Below are 10,317 nucleotides of genomic sequence, written 5' to 3'. Positions count from 1 at the left end.
ATAGGCTCTTGCTCATATGTTATTTCTTTAAATTCCTCTGTATCTGCCAATTCCTTTCTATATAATGACTCAGTATATTCCTTCCATCTTCTTTTAATATTTCCTGGATCATTTAATATTCTTCCCAAAGCATAATTTGTGTGTATATGTACCGTCAAATCAAATCTGACTGGTACAGGAGGAGATTGTTCCTCCTTCTCTAGCAGAGCATCTGGTGGATTTCAACCGTGCACCTCCGGGACTGCAGTGCACCTTCTTTGCCACTAGGCCACCAGAGCTCGCCCAAGAGGAATGTTTTTATCAACTGTTTTGTAAATGCAAATTTTTAGTAGCTCTAGAAACATTTTTAATAATGAGGAAATCTCACTTCATTCCATTTTTATGTTTAAATGCTTTTTTAAAAGAGGTGAGATCATTAGCAGGTTGTTTATTTTTTGATACAACCAGAAAATGTGGGATGTTAAAATTGTGGGGGGGCTTTCGATGTCAGTGTAACATTCCATAGGGAAAGGGGACAGTTTTTATGTCCCATAATACAGAGCATACTTAATGACAATTTGGAGTCATAGTCATGCATTTATGACTTGAGCATTTTAAATTATGTCTATTTTCCATGTTCTTTAGATACATGAATTAGAATGTTGTTCAGTAAAATTTCTTCTTAAATACAACCACTCCCTCCTGATGGCTTTCTCCCTGTCAGAACTGTGTGGATTCTGTAATATCTTTGGTCTTGGTAGTCCAATTTTCTAATAACTTTGTTATGTGCTGTGCATGGCTGAAAAATTGAATGTGTAGTGTGTGATAGTAAATTGTGAATTAGTGAAACTTGATGTGACAATTTATCAACAATTGAACATATTGATACTTATTTTATTCTTTATAACAATTTTCCTCCAAATTTAAAGCTGGAATTTAGAAAAGAGTTATAACTACATGGCTCTTTAGATTAAGAATTATGTACAGGTTGTTAATTAAATCTGTGTTGTTGTTATTGTTATGTGCTGTTGAGTCGCTAAACTCTGCTCTGACCTGTGCCAATCGCACTGTCTCTGATGCTCCCTTCCTGATTACCCCAGTCACTGAATCAATCCACCTCATAGAGGGCCTTCCCCTCCTGCGCTGTCCCTCCACCCTCCCAAGCATGATGTCCTTCTCCAAGGACCGGTCTCTCCTTACAACATGTCCAAAGTATGTTAGACGGAGCCTCAGAATCCTTGCCTCCAAGGAGCCACCTGGTTTAACCCTTTTTAGGATCAATCTGTTTGTTTTCCTAGCAGTCCATGGTACTCTCAATACTCTTCTCCAGCACCACAGCTCAAAGGCATCAATTCTCCTTCTATCCTCCTTAGTCATTGTCCAACTCTCTGGTGCATAACAAGTGATAGCAAAGACCATGGCCTGTATCAGACACACCTTAGTCTCCAGAGAGACACCGTTGCTCTTCAGTACTTTGGCGAGGTCCCTAAAAACTTTCCCACGGGGGAGCTCTGGTGGCCTAGTGGTAAGAAGCTGCCCTGCAATCCCAGAGGCACACAGTTTGAATCCACCAGATGCTCTGCCGAGAAAGGAGGGACAATCTCCTCCTGTACCAGTCAGATCTGATTTGATGGTACACATACACACACACACACACAAATAATAAAATAAAAATTAAAAAAAAACCCCAAAAAACAAACTTTCCCATGGCAATATGCCTTTTAATTTCCTGGCTGCTGGTGCCAAGAGTGTTGACTGTGGAGCCAAGCAAACTAAAGCTGTGTACAATCTCAATCTCTTCACCATCCATCCTGATGCTGCCAATTGGTCGGTCCATTGGTGAGAATCTTTGTGTTCTTGACATTGAGCCTCAATCCATATTGGAGGCTACAGTCCTTGACCCTCTGCAGCAAACGCTTCAGGTCCTCCTCAGTTTCAGTAAGCAGGGTTGTGTCATCTGCATAACGCAGATTGTTGATAGATCTTCCACCAATCTTGACCCCACATTTTTCCTCATAGAGCCCAGCCTCCTGGATAATCTGTTCTGCATACAGGTTTAAAAGGTATGGAGACAGGACACATCGCTGGCATACACCCTTCCCAATTTTGAACCATGCAGTGTTTCCTTGCTCTGTTCTGACGACTGCCTCCTGGTCCAAGTATAGGTTTCACATTAGAACGATCAAGTGTTCTGGGATTCCCATTCTTCTCAGAGTCAGCCACAGTTTATTATGATCTACACAGTCAAATGCCTTTGCATAATCAATGAAACACAGATATACATTCCTCTGGTATTCCCTGCTTTCAGCTAACATCCATCTAACATCAGCTACAATATCCCTAGTACCACGACCCCCTCTAAAGCCAGCCTGGTCTTCTGGCAGTTCTCTGCTGATGTGCAGTTCCAGTCGTTTTTGAATAATCTTCAGTAGATTCTTGCTTTCATGTGAAATCAATGAGATTGTTCTATAGTTTCCACACTCTGTTGGGTCACCTTTCTTTGGGATGGGAAGAAATATAGATCTCTTCCTGTCAGTTGGCCAAGTGGTTGTTCTCCAGATTTCTTGGCACAACTTGGTGAGCATATCCAGCGCAGCATCTGTTGCTGTACTGGCCCTTAAAACAACCAATAAAATACAAATCATGAAAGAACATTTTCACGTTTATTGATTTTAAACCCCCCTCCCAAACATTCATTGTTGCACATTTTCCTCCCTTCCTTTCCCCTCCCCCTTCCCCAGTCCACTTTGCAAAGCACCTCTTTCTTATTCTGGAGTGTTGTCACACAAATAATGCCTAATCATATTGCTTTTAAACAGTTCTTTCCTTGATCTCTTCAAATTTCCCTCTTCATTATTCCCTCTTCCTAGTTTCCCCTTAACCCCCCATGTCGGTGCTGTTTTATAACAGTGGTGTTATACACTAGTGGCCCTTTTTTGACTGAGATATTTCACTCAGCATTATGTCCTCCAGGGTCATGTATGTTGTATGATGTTTTACAAGTCCCTTGTTTTTCAGTGCTGCATAGTATTCCATTGTGTGAATATAACAGTTTTCCTGTCCATTCTTTTTTTTGATAGGCACTTGGATTGCTTCCATCTCTTTGCTATTGTGAATAATACAGCAATAAACATGAGTGTACAGGCTTCTACCTTCTGACCATGTTTCCTGTTTGCTTATCTAAGAATTAATTCTTTTGTGTTGGAAGCTTTCATCAAAATTTGGTGACCAGTGGTTATCAGATCACATATGAGACTGAGATAATCTGTTTAGCAGCTCTTTTTGATTACAAAGCTTCACTTAGGGTCATCATATGGGAGAGCACTTTTGAAATTTAACTGGGGAACCTCTAAATAACAAACTGGAAACTTTGGGGCATTCACGTTCTTAGAGAAGAACTTCTGTATTTTGGGGGGAGGAGAGTGCATGCCAGGTCACCATGTCTCTGCTGTGTGAGAACAGGAGATAGTGAGGTGAAAGAGTCAGCTCATTATCACTCCTCCTCTTAGCTCTCTTGGACAATTACAAGGCACACAAACCATTTGCAGTTCTGAGAGCTGGTTCACTCCCTCTTTGGTTACTGCCCTTTCTCCTTCCAGGTGCATTCCAGACCTTGGTTTTCTCACCCCGTGGGTGGGTGGGTAGGGGGGGTGGGGCTTATCAGTTACCTCTGCCCTCTACTTTGCATCTTCAATATACATTCTTGAGTGTCTTATCTCTTGGTGTCTTCCAATCATGGTTTTCCATGTTCTGCTTTCTTTACTATTATTTTGCTAGTTTGTTTGTTTCTTTTGCCTATAAGATGAACAACCTCACCAGGGAAGGATTCAGAAAAAATCAGCCAGGTATGATCAAAAGGGTTACATTTTCCCAGGGATAAATCTCCAAAGGCAGGAAAGGGTAGGACTGAGCGATTAAGGGAAACAAACCACAGGTAGGAAGTAGGGGGAGTTTACTTACATCTTGAGTAATTAATATTATAAACAAAATGTGTATGAATAATAATATCACTCCAAATTTTGATCACAGCACCATTTGTTATGTTCAAGGTTAGGTATCTTGCTCAGATTAGTTAAATGCCAGGTCCCAGGCAATCAGCCAAGGCTGGACTGTCAAGTTCCGTGGGCACTTGGAAAATAAACAGAGTTGAAACCTTGCAGGAGCTTTAAACATCAGTTTTGTTTGGGTCCACACAGCCTATAAGGAGGAGGCATGCCTCGAGCCCCATGGGAACACATATATAAGCGAGCCTCCAAAGAGTCTCACCACACCAACTGGAAGGACATTTGCCTTATCAAATGCCATTACTGTGAGTGGCACGGGAACTTTCCCAACATGTTCTTATAGTGCTCAGAACAAAGGTGGCTTTCTGGTCAGTTACACATAAAACAATGATCAGCACAGCATTACTATGCTTGCTCAGATGTGGCTGCAATCTGACTAAAATGGCTTATTAGATATAAGGCATATTACATGTTAACACAAATCTACCTGCTAGGTATACACAACACAATCCAGTAATTGACAAATATTTACCTGACAGGGAAGACACCATGATCATGAAGGTGATATTCCCAGGGTGAGGTCCACACAATGCACTCAGGGTGCACTGCCCTCTGAGACTTCCGCAAATGCAGGAAAACTCAACTGTATAATTTATGGTAGTGGGGGATGGTATTCATGGTATCCCCCTAAAACATCCCTACAAACTCCAACCTCCCAAAAACGTGTGAATGGTTGAGTGGAAAATCAAATGCTTTGTAAATTTTCTTTCAGACCATAATAAAAAAATAACATTTGCAAGACTTTGCACAAGTTTGAAGTCTTTAAAATCACAAAGAACAGTTCCTTTTGAATTTCAAAAAAGACTGTATGTGTGTCAGCTAACATCTACTACTAATAATTGAATAAAATACAATTCGTTCTGTAGTTAAACAGTTTTTTTTCTCTCCTAACTGTATTATTGTTGCGTACCATTGAAGTGGACTCCGCAGTGGGTTGTCAGAGGCAATAAAGATGGAAGAGATTGTCCACCTTTCTCCCTTAGGGCAGTTGATGGATTTGAACAGTTGTGCTTTTGGGTTGGAAACACAACTCCTTACCACTAAGCCATCATTGTTAGTGTTGTTAGGTGCCATCAAGTTGAGTATGACTCATAGCAACCCTACGGACAGCAGATCTGAATCCCATCCTATCCTGCGGCGTCTTTATCCTGACCTGCTTCTTGGATCATTCAATATTCTGCCCAAAACATCTTTATGTATTGAAACTTGAGGCTTGAATTTGTTCCTTCAGCTTGAGAAATGCTGAGCAAGTTCTTTCCTTTCGATTTTCTGACTCCCGCTTTTCGTGTACATTTTGTTACACTATTTTGCTTTTTCTTCCCAAGCTGCCCTTTGAAATCTTATCTTCAGCTCCTTAACTTTCTAATTTCTTCCCTTTACTTTGGCTTCTTGGTATTCTAGTGCAATATTCAGAGTCTCTTCTTTTTTTTTTTCAGAGTCTCTTCTGACATCCATTGTGGCCTTGTCTTCTTCTTCTGTCTTCATGGATGATATTCTTGATATCCTCCCACAGCTCATCTGGTCTTCATTCATTGGTGTTCAAGGCCCCAACCTTGTTCCTGAGATGGTTTTTAAATTCAGGTGGGATATACTCAACATCAAATTTTAGTTCTTGTGGATTTATTTTAATTTTATTTAACTTCAGTTTGAATTTGCACATGAGTAATTGAAGGTCTGTTTCACAATCAGCACTTGGCTTAGTTTTCACAGCTGATATTGAGCTTTTCCAAGGATTCTTTCCACAAATGTAATCAATCTGATTTCTGTGTAGTCCATCAGGCGAGGTCCATATGTATAGTGGCTGTTTTTTGTGTTTTTGGTTTTTTTAAAAAAGATATTTGCAATGAAGAATCATTGATTATACAAAATTTTATCAGTCTCAAGCCTCATTTCTGTCACCAAGTCCATAGTTTTCAACTACTGATCCTTCTTACTTTTTTCAACTTTTGCATTTCACTCACCGATTATTATTAAGGAATCTTGGTTGCATGTTCAGTTGATTTTCAACTGCAAAAGTTGGTTGTTTAGGTTGTTGTTAGAGTCTCTTGCAACTCATAGCGACCCTATATGTACAATAGCTCTGAGGCCTCCTCTTCTGTGCAAACCTTATTGTCTCTGACACACCTATGCCCATTACCCCAGTCACTGAATCAATCCATCAGTCTCATCAAAGGTCTTCCTCTTTTTCTCTGAAAGTACACTGTCAGGGACCTCTCCAGAGTGCTGAAGAGTAACTGAGTGCTGGAGACGAAGATGTGCCCGATTCAGGCCATGTTCTTTGCAATTATTCCCAAGAGCTGGACAATGACTAAAGATGACAGAAGAAGAATCTAGGCCTTTCAGTGTGATGCTGGAGAAGAGTATTGAATATACCATAGACTGCCAAAAGAACAAACATGTAGAGAGATTGAAACCAAGCTTTTGCTTCGAGGCAAAGATTCTGAAGCTCTTTCTGACATATTCTGGGCATGTTGCCAGGAGGAACCAGTCCTTGGAGAAAGACATTATATTTGGAAGGGTAGAGAGACAGTGCAGGAGAGGAAGAGCCTGGATGAGATGGACTGACACAGTAACTGGGGTATTGGAGGTAGGTGTGTTGGATACAGAGATTGGCCTAGGACAGAGCAGGGTTCAGAGTTATTGTATATAGGGTTGTTATGAGTTGAAGTCAATTCAGTGGCACACAATTCCCACAGAGTGGATTTGAACCATATGCCTTTGGGATTACAGCATAACTTTTTACCACTAGGCCACCAGATCTTCCACTACTGGGGTGTGGAAACCCAGAACTGTCAGTATCCATAACAGTGGCTAGCTGATGATGGGAAAGAATGTGCAATCACTCTCCGTTCCTCATATCCTCCTAAAGATTGAAGGAGTTAACTTTTCCTCACCACTGTCCATCAGGTGGCTGGCAGCATTCCCCTGCTCATCTTGGTTCTACCTGAGGCCAAGTCCACATTATATTGTAACTGGCAATCACATTCCAGCTTACAGTGTCCTTCTGGGAGCCAACTGGCTGAGCCATGCCGACCTGCAGCCATTCTCTGGATTAGCGGGGGCATCTCTTCTGACTAGAGTTCTTGGCTTTCCCTGGTCACCCTTGTGCAACACACAACATAGCCAGACTTGGAGCAGTGTGATTTCTGGCTCATCCTCAGCATTTCATGTCAACAGTGACAACCATCTTTTTATGCGAGTCATCTCTGCCTGGGTACTCGCCTGCATCCACCCTTTACCTAGTAAAGACATGATCCCTGAGCAGTAACTGTGTCCTAGGCTGGATAACCCATCCCTCAACACAGGCCAGAAGAGGTGATATCCCTGGCTGGCTCACATGTGGGGGCTTCAGCCACCTTTCTGAGGAGCAGAAACTCAGACCTGACTGATCCTTCCAGCTCCAAACTTCTGCTGGACTGATGGACACAGCACCTGCCACAGCAATGACAAGAGCACCAATCAGATGCGCAGTCCACCCTATCTACGGCCCTCATTTTTCTTCTCTCATTGCTTCTTGGACTTTTGCTTGTTTTCTATCTGTTCTTGCCTCCCTGCCCTCCCACCACCTTCTGCTTTCCTTTTGCTTGTGGATCTTTTCCTCTCTCTTTCTTCCTTTTTTTGCTGCTGTTTTCTTCTCTCTCCGGTCCCATTCCTACCTTTCTATTCAGATTCTCTTTCATTTTATACCCCTCTCAGTTTGGCTTTACTGTTTTCTTCTCTAGTGTTATTTATATCTATATATATATATATATATATATATATATATATATGAAGTGCTGTTGAGTCGTAGATGACTCATAGCGACCCTATGAACAAAAGATCTGAGCACTATAGTTATTTATTTAAGGGAGCACATGTGGCCTAGTGGCAAGAAGCTGGGCTGCAATCCTGAAGGGATGTGGTTCAAGGCCACCAGCTGCTTTGGGGAAGAAGGGTGGACAATCCTCTCCTTCTTGGTGCGTGAACTATGGGTTGGTTCTGACTCTAAGGTACACAACGACAACCTTGCATATTGGATGCATATTGCATATTACATGCTGCTTCCAATTTTGGTTTTCTTGTGTATGTGTGTGTTTTCTGATAATTCACTTTTGTTTTTTTGTTCCTCTTTTTCTGTATCCCATCTGACAAGAGCCAGAAAAAGTACCCAGCTATACATGTCCTACAGCTTCACCCACTGAGCAAGACTAAAGGCCATCTCCTGCTCCATTTGACTGAGGACAACAATTAGCACCAATCTAGCCTACCTTCAACTGCTCTACACAAGCAGCGGACAGAGAACTGCCCGCATACACCACCATCCTTCATCACATCCTGCAGACAATGGGAGGTGATACATAAATAATTCCCAAGCCAGCAAGCGATAAAACACTCATCTTAATCAGATATATCAGAACAAATAATGTGATGACAACACCAACACAATGTTGTGGAAATAGCAGACAATATCAAATCAGTCACAAAACCAGGAGAAGATGAAGCAAAAAGTAATTGACATGCAGGGCAGGAAAATCTTATCAGAGGAAGACATGTTTTTGGAATATCTTGAAAAGGGATTCCAAGGAAAAATGTATTGTCTTCTCTGGACTGAGAAGAACAATGAAAAGATCATCATCATCACCATCATCAACCCAACTAAAACACAACCAAACAACAATAGCTATAATTTATTTTTTTGCTGTTGGTTACAACATACGCTAGGAAAACACACACAGATCCCCGTTTCCATGCCATGCGCCATTTGAGACATTGATTACATTTGAGTTGGAGAGTCATTCTCATTTTTTTTTCTGAGTTGTTACTCCCATGTAACATAAAGTCACTGCTCTCTAATGTTTCTGTTTTATCTTTCGAACTACTTTTGTCAAATTGATCTAAAACTTGGTTCTTAAAAGAACATAAAAAAACATAAAAAAAAAAGAGAGAGAGAGAGCACAATGAGGGACCAGTCCTTGGAGAAGGACATCATTCTTAGAATGAGAGGAAGACCCAGGATGAGATGGATTGACTCAGTGACTGGAGAAATTAGATTAAGTTTGTTGGAGACAATGAGATTGGCTCAGGATAGGGCAGGGTTCAGAACCAATGTACATAGGGTTACTATGAGTTGCAGGTGACTTGATGGCACACAACAACAACAACAGTTAAGCTAAACTGCTGATCGGTTTTAAGATGATTTCAGGGTAATTTTTTTGTTTAAGATTTCTGCCACCTAATTATACATGTATAGAGAAGAAGACAGATAAACTGATAAAGAAAATGTAACATTTGGTGAATCTCTGTGAAGGAGTTACTGAAGTTCTTTAAACTATTTTTGCAACTTTTTTTGTAAGTTTGAAATTATTTCAAAAATGAAAAGAAAAAAAGTAAGGTGTGAATCCCAAGGCATTCCTCTCCTCTCTTTGCCCATTTCACTCTCTTGCCCTATCAGCTGGTGTTATTATTATGCCCACTGTTTTTCAGCATTATTCTGGAAGTTCTCAACTTAACAAGAAAGCGGGTACAGTTATGGAAAGGAACCCCCCCACGCCCCCCACATCTTTTTTTGGCAGCTAATGTGATACTCACCAGAGGTCATTTACACACACAAGTTAACCACCAAAAAATCAAATGCATATCTATTACCAATGAGTTGATTCTGATACTTAGTAGTCCTGAAGTGGAGTTGCCCCAGCTGGCTTTTGAAGTTGTGAATCTTTACAGACTCACACTGTCAAGCTTTCTCATTTGAAGTATCTGGCGAATCTGAATCTTTGGACTTAAAATTTTTTTATTAAAGAAAAGCATTTTTTTATTAGTTTGCTACAGACATTCATATGCATTGTGTTTAATTCATGTGCATTGTGTTTTATACATTCATCTACATTGTGTTTTATGTAATTACTATTGATCTATGCCTGTTACCACTCCTTCTCTTCAAGTGCCTACTGCATCTTTCTGATTCCTTTACTCCCCTATCTGCCCAGTGGTTACCTGCTGCACTATTGATTCCCCTCCCTCCTTTTTCTGTTCCCTTCTCCCCTTCCCCTTTGAACATTCATACATATCTTGGTCAGTTACCCTCCTATTTTCATGATAGTGATCTTATGCAGTATTTGTCCTTTTGTGACTGAGTTACTTAACTCAGCTCTCTAGACTTTCTCTTGTGCTGTGTTTTATGAATACTTTGTTGTTCTTTAGTGCTGCACATTGTGTGCCTATACCAATTTCTCTATCCATTCATTTGTTGAACTGCTTTAACCACAGCATTCACACATTGAACTGATTTAACCAC

The 10,317-nt window shown here is 40.8% G+C and overlaps 1 pseudogene; it reads right to left on the bottom strand.

Moving 5' to 3' along the window:
• The window catches only part of LOC102850575, a 27,796-nt pseudogene extending 20,725 nt beyond the window's left edge, over nucleotides 1-7,071 (bottom strand).
• Between the last annotated feature and the right edge of the window lie 3,246 nt (nucleotides 7,072-10,317).

Source organism: Elephantulus edwardii, unplaced genomic scaffold (assembly GCF_000299155.1).
Source record: "Elephantulus edwardii isolate Elephantulus edwardi_28Jun2011 unplaced genomic scaffold, EleEdw1.0 scaffold00062, whole genome shotgun sequence".
Taxonomy (NCBI): domain Eukaryota; kingdom Metazoa; phylum Chordata; class Mammalia; order Macroscelidea; family Macroscelididae; genus Elephantulus; species Elephantulus edwardii.
The sequence above is the reverse complement of the archived record's forward strand: the minus strand, read 5'-3'. Positions and strand labels throughout refer to the sequence as shown.